Source organism: Arachis ipaensis, chromosome B2 (genome assembly GCF_059453495.1).
Source record: "Arachis ipaensis isolate K30076 ecotype BB chromosome B2, ASM5945349v1, whole genome shotgun sequence".
Lineage (NCBI taxonomy): Eukaryota > Viridiplantae > Streptophyta > Magnoliopsida > Fabales > Fabaceae > Arachis > Arachis ipaensis.
Genome location: NC_142437.1, coordinates 98123465 through 98141938, shown reverse-complemented (window position 1 = coordinate 98141938; position 18474 = coordinate 98123465).

Sequence of the window (18474 nt, the reverse complement as noted above, 5' to 3'; positions counted from 1 at the left end):
AATAGTTTCGAGAGCTTGATTGGATGTATCTAACATCTTCCCCCTGAGGAAGACTGACTTTGTTTCCTAAGCTTGGTAGTTTACATAAAATTCCCGCACCATAGTCTGATTGACTTCAATGGATTCTCGCTCGAGAAACTCCCAATGAAGCGAGGCAATCCTTTGGTGAATAATCGCCTTGTATTGACTTGGAACCTTCAATGGCCGCTCCCAATGAATTGTACGCTTCTCAATAGCTTCGTATTGAGACTCGGCTCTTCAGTTAACCAATGTATTCGGTTTATCACCTTGGCGATTCCACCAAATATCAGGAGAGTGAGCGGTAGTTTGTTCAACCGGCAAAGTAACCGGTGTCTTACCCTTCTTTTTCATCCGAAAAATACAAACAAAAGAATTTTGAGACCATAGGGCAACAATAAAGAAAAATCATTGAGGAAGCACTAATAGGATTTAAAGAAGCTTATATAGATAATGTGATTTACAAAAAACACGGTGTATATATTCCAATGATACACGCGGTTGGAATACACACACCGGCCAGATATCACGGCAATCACACTTTTAAGGCAATTCACAACTCAAAGCTTCACGACTTAGAGGTCAAGTTGTAATTATTAAACAGAGAAAAGCAAGCAACTTCAAGTAAGCACCAAAAGGGAATTGTCACTTGTTCATTCTCAAGAAGTGGCAATCACACATACAATTGTCTTAAATTGAGTGCAAAGCATGTTTGATCAAGACATCATCTAAAGTTGAACAATTGTATAGTGATTACCGAGTCAAAATTCTGAGATGAATCAATGACAAATGATCTCATACAACACAATGCATTTGCAACCAAGAGTAGTATATCAACAAACAAGGAAATGCATTGGTGAATGTACTTAACAACCATAAAAGTCATAATAGAAAATGCACAATTCATACAATATGCCTAACAAGAGATAAATTGAACACATATGATGGCTAAGTCATATGAATCAAACAAAATATTCATTGAGGCATTATATCGAACATGTGGTATGCAATGTGCAAATTCATGACAATTAAGCTCAAATTTCATCATGACCAACCCAACAATCAAATGACAATACTTTGCAATACAAAGAGAGAACAAAGAAAGCAACTAATGAACTCTAAGAAACATGAAAGAAATAGAAATAATTGCAAAACATATGAACATAAAGAAAAAGGAAAAACAAGAACCTGAGGTATAGATGTTAAAACAACAAGAATGAGGGAGAAACAATGACACTTCTTATAGCCACTACGAAATCACGGCGATTGGGTTTGCCCAAAAAATGTACCGGAAGAGATAACTCACCGGTGGTGAATAGAGAAAAGAGAAGGTGAAGGAAGAAAGAAAAGGAAGGAGAAGAGAAGTAAGAGAAAGAGAAGGAAAGGGGTGGTCGCCGGCGGTGGGCTGACGGCGGCGGCAGCCAGGACCGGCGGGGCTGGGCAGAGAAGAAAAAGAGAGGGCAGCTAGGCAGAAGAAAAGGAAAAGAGAGAGCTGCCTCTCAATAGGGCAGGTTGCCCTGTTATTGCCCAGAACGCGTCGCGTGCGGACGCACAGGGGCCTGTGCGGACGCACAGAGACAAAAACTTAGAGGGTTGCGAACGCACACAGCGTGCGATCGCTGCTACCAGAGGGATTCTATATAGGCGTGCGGACGCACACAGACATGCGGCCGCACCGAAAGGCTTTTTCTCTTTTTTTTTTTTAACTTGAGGACAAGATCAGGTGTGCGTGCGCACACAAGTCCGTGCGCACGCACAGTGGCTAGAAATGGGGGAGGTTATTCAGGCGCACAGGCCGTTCCTTCGCTCCCACTAGGAGGGTTTAGAATTGGTGTGCGGGCGCATATGTTTGTGCGGCCACACAGGTGAAGCACGAATGGGAGCGCGTGCGTACGAATGAAGCCGTGCAATCGAACAGGTCAAGGGAAACTGGGCAACGCGCACGCACAGGCTGTGCTGGCACTGCCACCAGAGGGAATATCAGGGCGCGTGTGGACGCACAGGTGGGTGCGGACGCACAGGTGCCCTATTTTAGAAAATTCTTTTTTTTTTCAAAACTAAGGTTCCTTCCCTTAGCATATCAACAAACCAACCCCAAATCATACAAACAAGCACAATTTGATAGTCCACAAGTAAATCAATTTATACAATTCAAAATTCATCAAACAAAACCTAAACTAACCATTATATCACAAAAAGGAAAATAGTTCAGAAAGCTATAAACAAGAGATAGAGTTAGAATAATGTCACCATGGTGGGGTGTCTCCCACCAAGCACTTTGGTTTAGAGTCCTAAGTTGGACTTGCATGGCTTCATGGTCACTTGGAAACTTCACCAAGGAGGAAGATATCAAATTCCTTGGCATTTTTGGGTTGAGTGTGATCCCTTGAATTTGACTTCTTGGCAACATCCTCCTCTTTTTGCTCCTTGCCATCCTCAATGACTTGCTCTTCTACTATGTCGCACCCAAAAATAGAATAAGCTTCAAGAACGGACTTGTTGGACCCCTCCAAAGTGAACTTGACTAACTTGCCATCCGACTCAAAAGAATAGATTCTCGAGTGTGCATCGAGCTTGAAACGGGATGTCTTCAAGAACGGTCTTCCAAGGAGTATGGATGATGGCTTATTGGAGTCAATAGGAGGAGTCTCCAAAATGTGAAAATCAACTGGAAAGAGCAATCCTTGAATATTAACCAGGACATTTTCATCAATTCCAACAACGAATACAATACTCTTATCGGCTAGCACAAACCTCGCCCCGGACCTATTTAGGGGTGACAAATTCAATCTTTCATAAATGGACAATGATATAATGCTAACGCACGCCCCCAGATCACACATACAGTCCGTGAATTGCATCCCACCAATCAAGCAAGTGACCAAACATGGGCCGGGATCATTGCATTTCTCAGGAAGCAAAGAAGAGATAGAATCATTAATAAACCCTTATTTCATGATTCATCTTGTACTTAAATTGAGTGTTTTTATCAATTCTTCACCCACTTATTCATGTAAATTGCATGATTTTACTATTCCTTCCTTATTTTATGATATATGTGAAAACATGTTTCCTATGCTTTAAAAACCTTAAATTTAATTATCCTTTATTACCATTCGATGCCGTGATTTGTGTGTTAAGTATTTTCAGGTTTCATAGGGCAGGAATGGCTTAGAGGACAGAAAGAAAACACATAAAAATGGAAAGAAAGCACAAAAATGGAGTTTTGAAGAAAAGGCAGCGACGCGAACGCATGGACGACGCGGACGCATGCCTAGCGCAAAATGCAAGCGACGCGCACGCGTACCTTGAGCAGAACACAATTGACGCGGACGCGTGACTGACGCGTACGCGTGACGAGGAAAAACTCCAAATGACGTGGACGCGTGACCCACGCATACGCGTGACAGACGCCACATGCAGAAATTACAGAAAACGCTCCCAGCGATTTCTGAACCTCTTTTTTGCTCAGATCCAACTCCAGGAACACATATTAGAGGCTATAAAGTGGAGAAATCCATTCATTCATGAGAGGAATGACGGATAATACATAATTTTAGTTTTTAGATATAGTTTTAGAGAGAGAGAGGTTCTCTCCTTTCTCTTAGGATTATGATTTAGGATTTCTATTATGTTTAGGCTACTTCTCTTCAATTACAGGTTCAATGTTCCTTTAATTTATTTTCTACTTTTATTTATTCTATTACTTTAATTGTTATTTATCTTTTCAATTTGGCTTACGAACCATTCATGTTAGGATTTTCTTAATTAATATAAATTGAGGTATTTCAGATATAAGACCGTTTTATTTATGTTATTGATGTTTTCGATTTATCCAAATTATTTTCATTCGAGTAGATTTTCTTCCCTTTTGGCTTTGGTTGATTAATTGGTAACACTTGAGTTATCAAACTCAGCTGTTGATTGAAATTAGAGTTGCTAATTGATTTGAATCGCTCTAAAACTGGTCTTTTCACAGGAGTTGACTAGGACTTGAGGATCAAATTAATTAGTCCACTTGACCTTCCTTTGCTTTAGTAAAGGTTAACTAAGTGGGATTAAAACCCAATTTTCATCACATCTGATAAGGATAACTGGGATAGGAATTCCAATTCTTATACCTTGCCAAGAGATTTTATTATTATTAATTTATTTTTCTTGTCAATTAAATTACTTGCTCTTTATTTCAAAAAACCCAAAATTCTACCTTTTTCATAACCAATAGTAAACACACCTCCCTGCAATTCCTTGAGAAGACGACCCGAGGTTTGAATACTTCAGTTATTTATTTTTATTGGGTTTGCTTAAGTGACAAACAAAACTTTTGTACGAAAGGATTCTCTGTTGGTTTAGAAACTATACTTACAACGCGATTATATTTTGATAAAATTTCTTTACCGATAAAAAATCCGATCGTCAATCATCTACCGGCTTTGTGTTGAGGTTGCTAAGCTTATCTTTGTGAGTGCAAACATCTTTAAGGAACTTGGCATATCTTGGCACTTGTTGAATGGCTTGGAAGAGGGGAATAGTGACTTCAACCTTCTTGAAAACTTCCACCATTGTGGGATCAAGCTCTTCTTGTTTCTTGGCCTTCTTGACCAAGGTTGGAAATGGAATGGGCAAAGGCTCTTCAAGCAAAGTCTTTCTCTTTGGCTCCTTGAATCTTGGGTGGTTCTTTCTCGCTTTTATCTACACCTTCATCTTCATTCCTCATCACCCACCTCTTCATTGTTTGTCTCCTCACTCAACTTCGTAGGTATAGCAACAATCTTGTCCAATTTAGTGCCGCTCCTAAGGGTAATGGCATTGATGCTACCCTTAGGGTTGGGTTGAGGTTGGGAGGGTAGACTACTTGAGGTTGAGGCTTGATAAACCACTATTTTATGGTTTATCTTGTGCTCAATTGAGTGGATTTTATATACTCTTTACCCACCTATTCATACTATTTGCATGGTTTTACATTTGCCTTCCTAATTATGTGCTTTGATTGAAAACATGCTTCTTTGATCTTATATTTGCTTATTATTAATCCTCTCTTATTACCATTAGATGCCTTGATATTTGTGTTAAGTATTTTCAGATATTATAAGGCAGGAATGGCTTGGAGGATGGGAAGAAAGCATGCAAAAGTGGAAGGAATGCAAGAAGTTGGAGAAATTGCTAAGCTGTCCAGCCTGACCTCTCTGAACTCAAACGGCTATAACTTTAGCTACAGAGGTCCAAACGATGCGGTTCTAGTTGCGTTGGAAAGCTAACGTCCGGGGCTTCGATTTGATATATAATATGTTATAGTTTCCCTGACGCTAGGTGACGCGACCGCGTGATCCATGCGGCCGCGTTGCAGTGACAAAAATCCAGCATGACAAAATTCGAAACCAGCGAATTCTGGACTGTTTCTGACCCAGTTTGCAACCCAAAAAACACAAATTAGAGGCTATAAAGTGGGGGACTGCATCCATTCAGGAGGGGGCTCTAATAATTCACAATTTTAGGAGTAGATGTGGTTTTTAGAGAGAGAGGTTCTCTCCTCTCTCTTAGAATTAGGATTAGGATTTCTCTTAGTTTTAGGAGTAGCTCTCAATCCCAGGTTCTTTATTTTTATTTATTTTTCCAATTTAATTTATGAACTTTTCCATGTTATGATTTGAATATTTTAGTTAATATAATTTGAGGTATTTCAGATTTATGATTGCTCTCTTTAATTTATTAATGCTCTGTGTTTATCCAAGTTATTTTCATTCAAGTAGATTCTCTTCCCTTTTGGCTTTGGTTGCGTCATTGGAGACACTTGAGTTATCAAACTCATTGTTGATTGAAAATTGGATTTCTTCATTTCATTAATTCAAGTTCCAATAACTCTAGCCTTTCCCAAGGAAAGACTAGGACTTGAGGATTCGAATTAATTTGTCCACTTAACTTACCTTCATAGTTAGAGGTTAATAAGGTGGGGGAAGAATCCAATTCTCATCACAATCGATAAGGATAACTAGGATAGGACTTCCAGTTCTCATACCTTGCCAAGAGTTTATTTTACAGTTATTTATTTATTTTTATTGCTCGAAAATATACCTGTGCGCATTGCCCAAACTTCCAAAACCCCCAATTTACAATCTTCATAACCAATAATAAGAACATACTTTCCTGCAATTCCTTGAGAAGACGACCCGAGGTTTGAATACTCGGTTATCAATTTCAAAGGGGTTTGTTACTTGTGACAACCAAAACGTTTGTACGAAGGGATTTTTGTTGGTTTAGAGACTATATCTACAACGCGACTGTTTCTATGACATTCTTTACTAGCAAAAAAATCCTAACGTCAAGGCTTGTTAGGTGTTTTATGCGGTTTGAGGCAGGAGGGTTAAACGGGAGAGGGCTTCGGCTATGGTAGCCATATATGTCTCTTGTTTCTTATGGAACTCTCGTTGTTCTTGCATGAAGGTGTGAATTGTGTCATTCATGTGAGGTTGGTTGGAAGGAAGGGATTGGTTAACTTGAGGAGGCAATGAAACTATGCAATTATGAAAGACAAAACAAAAATAAGCAAGTAAACAAGAACCAACTTAACAATCAAAGACCACTAGAATTAACTGAGGAGAGAAATGGTATCTACAATTAAAGCCAAGTAGCAAACCAAAAATCAAGTATCTACAATTTTCACATATTTACAACAACCAAAATAGTAGCACTCATTGCACTTAAAGTGAACTCTCCGGCAACGGCGCCAAAATTTGATGTGATGTGTGAGGAAACCCCAATTGCATATGTGGATTAGGAACTCGGTTATCCGAAATGGAATTAGCGTTGTAAGTATAGTCCTAACCCGACAATTGGGACCTCGATCAATCAAATTGGAAATTCACAAGATATGTCACAAGTGAAACCAAATTAAAACCGAGAGTATCAGACTCCCGAGTCGTCTCCCTAGGAGCACTTTAGAATAATGAGTATGCCAATCTGGTTGTAGTGATCAAGGGGTTGTGAATGAAGAAATAAACATATAAAGCAATTAAAGAACATGCAAAATTGTAATGATTGAACTAATTAAGAAATTAAAGAACCGGCTATGCAATATAAACAAGTAAAGTATAAAAGAGATCAACATATAAAGGTATGAAAGATTAAAAACATAAACGAGAGACTTGGCTTGGAGTGAGCTAAGAGTTCTTTCCTTGTTGGAACCACAACTATGACAATTATGATGGATTAGTCTCACTTGATCAACCCTCACATCGGAAGGTAAGTTAAATGAGCATAAATGTCCTTAACCCACAAATCCTAAATTGCTTGCTAATTGCCTTAGCAACAACTTAGCGTTAGTGGGAACAAGAACAATTAACAATCCAAGAATTGAAACTAAATGTTGGACATTCCAACTCTAGAAACCCAATTGCTCACTTTACCCAAGCCAAGAACCAAAAATTTAGCCTAAAACCATGTTTGACATTTTTGTCAAACGCTTGGTGGGCAACAAGCTTAAACATGTAGGAAATGAGAAAAGGCTTGAAAGTAAAAGCAATAATCAACCTCAATCAACAAGATCAACACAAGAACACATGAAACTAACATCAAACATCAAATTTATCAACAAGAAATTAAAATTACAAGAGAGAGGCAAAATTGAATTATAACTTGAATTAGAAGAAAGAGTAATGACAATGTAACTATAAAGAGTAATACCAAGAGAATACTTACAATGAAAGCTAGGAAAATCCAAGATCAAAAATGGAAATGGAACTTGAATGTAAAACCCTAATGTAAATCCTAGTAGAGTTGATGAAAAACTTAGAGAAAACTAAAACTAAAAACTTCCTATACTACTCCTAAAACTATCCTAATGATATCCTATGTTGTGTTCCTCATTTCCCCTCCAATATGAGCTAGAAGACTTCAGAAATGGGCCTCCAAAGCCCCTAAATCGTGAGGCATGTGCTATTTTAATGAAGTCATGTGCGGACACCTATGCGGATGCACAGATGCGTGCGTCCGCACACTTCGGCGAAAATCCAGTCCTGTGCGTACACACAAGCAGATGTGCGCACACACACTAGGCGATGCTTGGCTGGACGCGCGACACACTCGAAACGATCCACGCGCTCTGCTTGGGTAGCTGTGCGTACGCACAGGTAGCTGTGCGCACGCACATGTCTTTGAGCTCATCTCCTTCAATTTCTCTTGCTTCCTCCACTTTGTATGCTCTTCTTCCATTTTCTCCAATCCATTCCTACCTTGTACACTTGGAATCACTCACAAACAACATCAAGGCATCGAATGAAAGGCAGATTGATAAAAATGGATTAAATTAGGTACAAAAGAGCATATTTTCACAATCAAGCACAATTTGGGAGGAGAGTTCAAAAGCATGCTATTCAAGGAAATAAGTGTGAGTTTATGTGATGAAAATCCATTCAATTCTAACCAAAAATCATCATCAAATATGGATTCATCAGGCCCCCTTCTTTTTGGCTCTCACATATTTTCTCCCATCTTCTCCAATGTATGCCCGATTCCTTTTTATTTGTCACCCACCAAAATTTTGCTACTTTGGCACTAAGTTTGCTGCAAAACCCTTTAGGAAATAGGACTACATTCATGGCATATGCCGATATGGCTTAAACAACCGCTTTAATGAGGATTTCTTTTCCGGCCTGGTTCAACAAATTTTCTTTTCATCCCTCTAATTTGTTTGTCACTCTCTCTTCTATCCAACTCAAAGTACTACTTTTTGCCCTCCCCAATGTGCCAGTAGACCTAGGTATTTCTCCGGATTATCTCATGCTCTCATTCCCATTGCCTCCTCTATATCTACTCTAGCTTGCAAAGGTACTTATTTTCTGAAAGTAATTCCTGATTTTTGGAGGTTTATTCTCTGACCTGATGCATTTGTATACTCATTGAGGATAGAGATTATTTGGTATGCCTCTTCTACATTAGCCTCTGCCAATATAATGCAATCATCTGCAAAGAGAAGGTGTGTAAGAGTCGGTGCAGTTAGAGAAATCTTGAAACATTTGATCCTTCCTTTCTCTTGTTCCTCTTCCATTAGGATCGTGAGAACTTCCACAGTTAATATGAATAAGTGGTGATAATGGATCGCCCTGCTTTAGACCTCTTCCTGAAATGATTTTATTGGACAAGATCCCATTCACTTTAAATCGGTAGGAAGTAGAGCTAATGCATTCCATGACCAGTTGGATCCATTTTGAATGGAACCCAAAAGCCTTAAGCACCAATTCAATAAAGTCCCACTCCAAGCGATCATAAGCTTTGTTCATGTCAAGTTTGATTGCCATGTTTTCAGAAACCTTGCCTCTTTTTTTATCTAGACTATGATACACTTCTTGTACAATGATAATATTGTCTTGAATAAGCCTGTTGCTCACAAACGCACTTTAAATGGGGAAGGTGATAGAATTCAGCATCTTTTTTAGCCTTTGGAATGAGGATGACCGTTGTTTTGAATAGCATTATTTATTATAAGTTTGAAAGTTCAACCCTTTATTGCTGTCAAAGATGCCCTTAAACATATCATGGCCGAATATAGTAAAACACCCTGGCCTTGTCCAAAAACCCAAGCCTACTCTATAATTACTACACTATGGGCAAAAACAGTACATATAACAAATTAACAATACACTTTCACAAACAAAAAACCCCAAAAAAATACTAGTTATCATTAATAACAAACTATCACGTCCTAATAAACCGTAATTTTAGAGGCAAATTCTTGTACCACTTGCTCTGTGCCAGAGGCTGCCGGCTAGGGGTGGCAATGGGTAGGGTAGGGTAGGGTTTGAAGCCAACCCTAACCCTACTCACGAGTTGAGAATATCCCAACCCTAACCCTACCCGTTCTCAACCCGCGGGTACCCGTTCCTACCGCGGGTTACAAAAAAGATGCAAAATTATTATATAACTTTATGATAATTTAAAATAGAACTGACTTTTATATAAAAAAAGTATTAAATTATCAATTAATGATCTTCTTTTAGTGACTAAGGATCTTTTACATTTAGTGAGAGGTATTTGGTTCAATATTCACTTGAAATATACTTTTATATAAATAATATATATATATATATATATATATATATATAGGATGCGGGTTGGTCGGGTAGGGTTGAGACTCAACCCGTACCCTACCCGACCTGCACGAGAACCCAACCCGCACTCTACCCTACCCGATCGGGTGGGGTCGGGTTGAATACCTGCGGGTAGGGTACATATTGCCACCTCTACTGCCAGCACACACTCCTATAACACTAACATATGTCCACAACCCCACATCAGGCATCCCCACCTACTTTTCTCTCTTGCTGGAAAAAATTAGTTTTATCACTGTAGCATAACCCAAGTAAATATATATGATATTTGAATATAATTTATCTTTTACTAGCGGCTCAACAGGCACTAACAGCCGCTTTTCTATTATTTTTAAGAAATTAATTTAATTTTTTAATATATTATTTGCCATTCAAATTTTTTATATCACTATTTTTTTTATTTTAATATTGACGTGATCTTATTTATATCATATTTTAGTATTAATGTTAATATATTGTTCACCTTTTAAATTTGTTAAATAAGTATTTTTTTTAAATGGGTGGAAGTTTTTTTATATTAAGTAACTTATGATTGTACAGAAGAATTTCTTTTAATAACAAACCCCTCTGATCAAGGACAATATTAAAATTTATCATTATACATGTCATGTTATATGTTACCGGACTACTCCTATATTTATAGTTAATCGGTAACTCTACCTGTGCTTGACAAAGGAGATGGGATAGAAGTTGTATCAGTTCATATGACAATTTATTTCTTTGTCGAATCATCTCCCGATAAGTTGCACGTCTTCTAGGTAGGTGTTGTTGTCGCTCATATTCTGTCTTCTTTGCCTAGCATATTTTGTTCAAGTGGTCGACGTTGCCATGAATGTTGATTTATTGAATTTTTCATTTTTATTTGTCTATCAGAACATAAGGTAAGAAGACAAAAAGAAAGACAAACCATTGTAAGTGGAGCCGTTTTTATAATCTTATTTTACGATTGAAAGTGAGCAGTTTTTTAAATTTCTATCACGATTGAAAATGAAGCAGTTACATAATTTTCTCGTGGGTTAATGCAGAATTTACAGAACGTGGGTACGTAACTGAGTACGTAATTTTAATTTATAAAGATAAGGGTAAAATAGAAAAAAAGAATTGGATACCAAACTCCTCTATCCGCTTTATATATTGTTATAGATAAATAATTTATATGTATTTGTATATTTATTTTTTGACTTTATGTTAAAAAAAGATAGAATATTATTATAATAATTATTTTATGTATTATTTTATTTATAAACAGATGATATATGTTTATTTTATTTTTATTATTTTAATAATATTATTGACTATTTTATACGATTATTTTGATTCAAATATAAAATTTTAAAAATGATTAAATTACCAAACTTTAAAAATAATAGAAAAAACTATTAAACATGCACAAGTGTATGTTAAGCCATTAATAATTATAATAGTTATACATTTAGATATTAGACTACAAAAGAAAATAATTTTTTTAGCAAATTTTCAACGACAAATAAAAAGAGTGAATATTCTACCTAATCCCTGACAATTATCTCGAAAGGATAACGAGGTTCCTAAGAAAAAAACACCTAATCTGGCCTTTGATATTTTTTTTGGGACTGATTAGTCCCTGTACAAAAAAAAAATAATATTGATTTTTTTAGCACAGGAGCCTCGTTGTCTTTTCGAAGTAATTGTCTGGGTTGGATTTTTTTTTGTTAAGGACCTCGTTGTCTTTCAAAATAATTGTCACGGACTGTTTTGGATTTTATTCCTAATAAAAATGAACACAATAAACAATTATACATCGAAGTGATAGATAAGATTTAGAGTTGTAATAATAACACATAGTGGTAATTAATTACGGTAAAGTGAAAACATGGAAGGAGAATAAAAAAACAAAGAAGTAGTGAAAAAAATATGATAATATAATAGCGGCTATGAGATAATAATAAGTATATGTATATAGAATAGAAAGAAAAAAAAAATAGAATGTGATATAAAAATTAAAATTAATAATTTTAAAATAATAATAAAATTAAAATAATTTAAGATGTTGAATATAAAATTAAAAAAATATAAAATATTTTAAATTCATTAGAATTATGCAAGAAGATAAAGAGTGTTTTATGCTTTGAATATAAATTTTTACAAGGTTTAATTACTCTGTTGGTCCTTATAATTTCGCAAAATTTTTAATTAGGTTCATATACTTTTTTTTCTTTTAATTGAGTCCTTGCACCAATTTTTTTTTTAATTGAGTCCCTACACTTTTTTTTTCCTTTTATTTGAGTTCCTGCACCAATTTTTTTTAGTTGGATCCTATACAATTAAGCCAATTACTACTAAGAGGGACCTAATTAAAAAAAAAAAAATTAGTGTAGAGACCCAATTAAAAGAAAAAAAAGTATAGAAATCTAATTGAAAATTTTGCGAAACTATAGGGACCAACAGAGTAATTAAACCTTTTTACAATTATGTCAGGTGTACACTAAAATTAGTTACTAAAATTAATCATCAAAATAAAATATATATTAAAATACAAAATACACATTAAAAATGAGTTAAACTATATATATATATATATATATATATATATATATATATATATATAAAACTGATATTAGTGTGTAAATAATATTTTTAAAATTTTTATTTCTATTTTAAATTAACTAAAGTTGAAAAATAAATAAATAAATTTAATATATTTATAAATAATATTTATAAATCTTTATTTATTCTCTCACATAATAACAACATAATAAATTTATTTATTATATTTTATTTAATTTAAATTTATTTATTGTATACATTTAAAATATTAATAATATATTAATTTTTTGTTTTTAATTTTTTAATTATTAATATTAAATTTATAATTTAAAAAATAATATAAATATTAATTTCTTAAAAATAATAAAAAACGACTTAAAAACATTGCTATGGCTGCTGAATTGTTAGTATATATGTAATGATATTTTATTATATCCAAGTTAATTTCGAATAAAGTGGAAATTTAGGTGCATTTAATTTCATATAAAATTAATAGTTAAAAATTATTAAATGATAATTTAATTAAATAATTATTTTTCACATAAAAGTTATTTTATGATACAAGTCTATACAAGTCATTGATATTCACGCGTGCACGTTTTTATTCTTTTTCGTTATCGTCGTCGCCACCACCACCACCTCCTCCTACTTTTTTCATTAGAATTTTTTTCTTCTTCTTCTCAATCATCTTCATCATCATGATCATCATTGTTATAATCATCATCTTCTTCTTCTTATACGAATCGTTGTTATCGTAGAATTTTTGCCATATTGATGACGTTGCCTGATTCAAAAGTAAAAAAAATATTTTTGTGTATTTGTAGCAAAATTTCGATGTATGTGTTCTGAATCTGAATTGTTATTGTGATGAATATATTCTTTTTTCGTTTTGGTATATTTTGAAAAACTTTTGGTGTATTTTAGAAATCTTGCGGTGTATTTTGAAAATATTTCGGTGTATTTTTATTCTGATAAGTTCTACATAATTTAAAATTCTTTCTCTTCTTGCTCCTCATCTTCTGCCGCTGATTCTTCTTCTTTTTTGTCATCATCATCATCTTTTTTTCTTATTCACTTTTTTCTTATTGTTTTACCTTCTCAAGTTTCTTCTTGTTTTACTCTCTTAACAAGAATAAAAATTAAAAAAACTCAAACAAATAAGAAGAAAAAATAAATAATGCTACAAAATTACTTGAAAGATGATGAACATACATTCATTCAACTAAAAGAAAGAAAGAAATAAAAAAAGAAGAAAAAAATGCATTAAGGAAATCATTTTTGTGCATTTGTATCAAATTTCAATGTAAGAGTTCTGAATCTGAATTGTTATTGTGACGAATCTGTTCCATTCTTATTTCGGTGTATTTTGAAAAACTTTCTATGCATTTTGAAAATTTTACAGTATATTTTGGAAATATTTCGGTGTATTTTTATTCTGATAAATTCTGCATAATTCAAAATTCTTCCTCTTCCTCTTCCTCTTCATGCTCCTCATCTTCTGCTGCTTCTTCTTCTTTTTCATCATCATCATCATTATCTTCTTATTTTTTTCTTATTCATCTTTTCTTTTTTATTTTACCTTCTTAAGTTTTTTCTTGTTTTACTCTCTTAACAATAATAAAAACAAAAAAATCAAACAAAGAAGAAGAAGAAACACATAATGCTGTAAAATTACTTGAAAGATGATGAACCTCATTCATTCAACTAAAAGAAAGAAAGAAATAAGGAAAAAAAGAAGAAGAAATGCATTAAAGAAAACACTTTTGTGCATTTGTAGCAAAATTTTGATGTATGAGTTCTAAATTTGAATTGTTATTGTGATAAATCTGTTCCATTCTCGTTTCGGTGTATTTTGAAAAATTTGCGGTGTATTTTGAAAATATTTCGGTATATTTTTATTCTGATAAATTTTACATAATTTAAAACTCTTCATGTTCCTCCTCTTCATCTTCTTCTTCATCTTTTTATTTCATATTCTTATAATTTTTTTTTGGAGAAAAAAATCAAACAAAGAAGAAAAAATACATAATATTACAAAGGTTTAATTACTTTGTTGGTCCCTATAATTTCGCGAAATTTTCAATTAGGTCCCTATACTTTTTTTCCTTTTAATTGGGTCCCTATACATTAATTTTTTTTCAATTTAGTCCCTATTAACGTTAAACGTAAAAAAAATGTTAGTAAATTATGAAATTACTTTTATACTCTTAGGGACCTAATTGAAAAGAAAAAAAAAATATAGGGACTTAATTAAAAATTTCGGTAAAACTATAAATATTCAATGAAAGATATTCTTATAATCCCTATTCAATGATTCTAAGACATGAAAAATATTCTTATAATCCATTTTATTTTGTCACTATCATTCTTTTGCTTATTTATATACAAATTGTACCAAAAATACATTCTCTTTTTTTTTATGACTTTAAAAATACCTTATCTTAAGAACCTAAAAAAAAGAATGGATAAAATAAAACAGAAATAGTAGTAATAAGTATATATAAAATTCAGTTTCCATCGTTCAAGTATTCATTATGATCATGTAACATTTTATATTTGTGTGGATTCATAGAATATAGTTTGTGTCTTTATCATATCATGGTACACTATAGAAAACCACAAAGCTAGGGAATTTGTGTTATTAAAATTTAAAATCTAAAAATGAAAACAATAGAAAACGTAATTTTAGTGTAATACAAACAATGTAGAAATTAGTTCTTGTGTTGCCACCTCCCACTCTTTGAACCAGCATGAGAATCAATAATAACATTGATAATGGTTAATTTCCAAGCCGAGAAGAATTCTGAAAGAGCGTATTTGAGTTCAGCAGATGTCCCAACAAGATAGTCATCTCCACCAAAAGCTTTAGTAGCCTGCTTTCAGCAATACATGCTACAAAGTCAGCATATATAGTTTGTTAACTTATAGAACACACTCTAGCTTTCTTTTCTTTCCTTTCCTTCCCAAAAGCAGTAAAAGAATACTCATCCTGATCCAAAAGATCAATGAAAATACATCAACATATAGAGTCATAATGAACTCATTATTTGAACAAAGCTATCAAGAATTACCACATTTCCAATAACAAATATCTCATCTTAAATCGAACTCAAAATTATTCATGGTTTATAGACAGAAAAGTTTCAGGATTTTGTATCAATCAAGATGCCTCTAAATCTAAAGACATATACTAAGAAAGAGACGTAGTTTGTTTTGTTATCATGTTCGTGATTACTTTAAATTTAAAGGATCTGTATCATCATGGTAATACAATTGGTCATCCTTTACACCATCAGCCATAGTAGACTTTATGAATCCATAACAAGAGTTTTCAAAAAGTTTCTCTTAATCTCTCCCATGTATTAATACTAACATATCATAAACCAAGTCCTTTGCATTGCATACAACATCAACCATAAAAAGACTTAACAATTCATTAAACTATGGACCCTCAAAATGAAATGGCCCTATCCTAAAAGACTTAACCATTTACCGAACCTTTGCCATGTCTTTGAATGATAGAATGATACATATAGCAAATAAGCCATCTGGACACCTTCAATATCAAAAGCATCCAGATTTTCAACTATTTACAGCCAGCACAAAGCAGTAACAAGATATCCATAATATATTGAATCAACACAATTTTTCATAGCAACATTCATATATGGCCAGAGTCAATATCAATTATAAGTTACCAGTCAGAAGTCAAAAATCAAAACCTTTCACTCCTAGTTTATATATACACTAAAGTTTCAAGATTATTTACCCATTAAAACCTGCCTAAATGCTAAATGTTAGTAGCATGTAATGTTAATTTCCTTCTAAAGGACACCAATAAGCCCAACTGCTGCAATCAAGGTCAGACTCGGAGGCAGAGCCTTATATATTCATCAATTTTTGCTGTTACTTACAAATATTATGGATATCTTAATCCCCTCATATTTTTTTCTAAAATATTATTAACCCCAATTGTAATGGGAAAATAGAGTAGTTCCCTCTCTAAACTCTCCGTTTATGTTTGATTCCTTCTCCTTCCCTCTAAAAACCTAAAGCTACCACAAAAAATCCGTTCCACATGAAAAGAGCATAACCAAACTGAGGCAAAAAGCTAAAAAGAAAAGTGCAATTGAAGGTGAAACTGACCAATTACGACCGAGGACCCCAGGCAACAAGGCGAGGTGCGGCCAGGCGAGGCGTGGTGCGGCGACGCGAGGCATGGCGTGGCGATCCACGGCGAGGGAACGCGATGGAAGCGACACACCATCAGCGCTGAGCAGAGCAGACGAACGATCAGCGCAGAGCAGTGCAGCGTAGACCAAGGACGATGGACAATGACGACGACGGACGCTCACGCCACCAAGGACGACGACCACGACACCAACAAAGGGAGGAAAAACGCCACTGACTTCAGAGAACAATCGCCAGCTAGGGTTTTTACTTTTGGGACAAATGTCAAGGGTAATTTTGGTATTTTGAAAAAATGGATGTGGGTTCAATTAGCTGTTTTAATTTAATTAAGAGAATATTCCATTTTTGAACAGAATATTCCGTTATATCAAACGATATTGTTACGGCAGGGACTAAATTGAAAAAAAAATTAACGTATAGGGACCCAATTAAAAGGAAAAAAAGTATAGGGACCTAATTGAAAATTTCGTGAAACTATAGGGACCAACAGAGTAATTAAACCTATTACAAAATCAAAAGAAAGAGGAGGAGAAAAAAAATGTAACAATAACAACAGTAATAAAAAAGCGATGATGAGGATGAAACACTCGAAGAAAAAGAAAGAGAAACGCAAAGAAGAATGAGAACAAAAAAGAAGAAGGAAGAGGAGGAGAAACGCCGGATACAAACGTGGGAGGAGGAATAACGTGATTTCACATGCACGTTATGTAAGTGAATTTTGTTAGGTTAGAATCTACTTGTATGATTTATATGCCAAAAATACTTGTATGTGTAATAAAATTTAATTAAATCTAATAAATTATATAACAACTTACATCTATTAACTTCACATAAAATTAACTTGAGTTTTTACCCTAGATAAACTCTAAATTTTTGTAATCTTGATTATATGTGTAGTTGTCGGCCACATTTAAAATAAAACAAAACAAAATTTAAAGTTATCACTAGGGGTGTTTGTGGTATAATTTGGATTGAATAATTTTTTAAAAAAAAAATTTGATCTAATTTTAAGTGGTTTGAATTAGATTGGATTTACGATTTATAAATTAAAAAAACTAAATATACATAACAAATTTGAATATCAAATTTTAAGTGACAATTATATATCAAATCTCAACAAATATTTTAAAAAGCCAACAACAACATAACAATAAAAATTATAAATGAATTAAAATAAATAAATAAATCTCATTTTAAATATAAAATATTTATTAAATAATAATATATAAATAATATAAAATATATAACAAATTAAATAGATTATAAATAAAATTATAAATATAATAAAAAATAATAATATTATATCTCATGGTATAGTTTAGATTAAATTGGATTAATTTTAAAAAATAAATCTAAAATCAGATCTAATTTATACAATTTACAAAAAAATAAAATTCAATCAAATTTAAACTAATATAATTTTAATTAGAGTAAAGTATCGTTTTTGTTCCTAACATTTGGGATAAATTTCAAAATTATCCCTAACATTTCAATCGTCCTATTTAAGTTCATAACATTTCAAAATTGACTCAATGTTATCCTGCCGTTAGGGATTCGTTACAAAATTGACGGTGGGACAAAATTGAGACAATTTTAAAACGTTAGGAGCTTAAATAGGACGAAAATGTTGGGGACA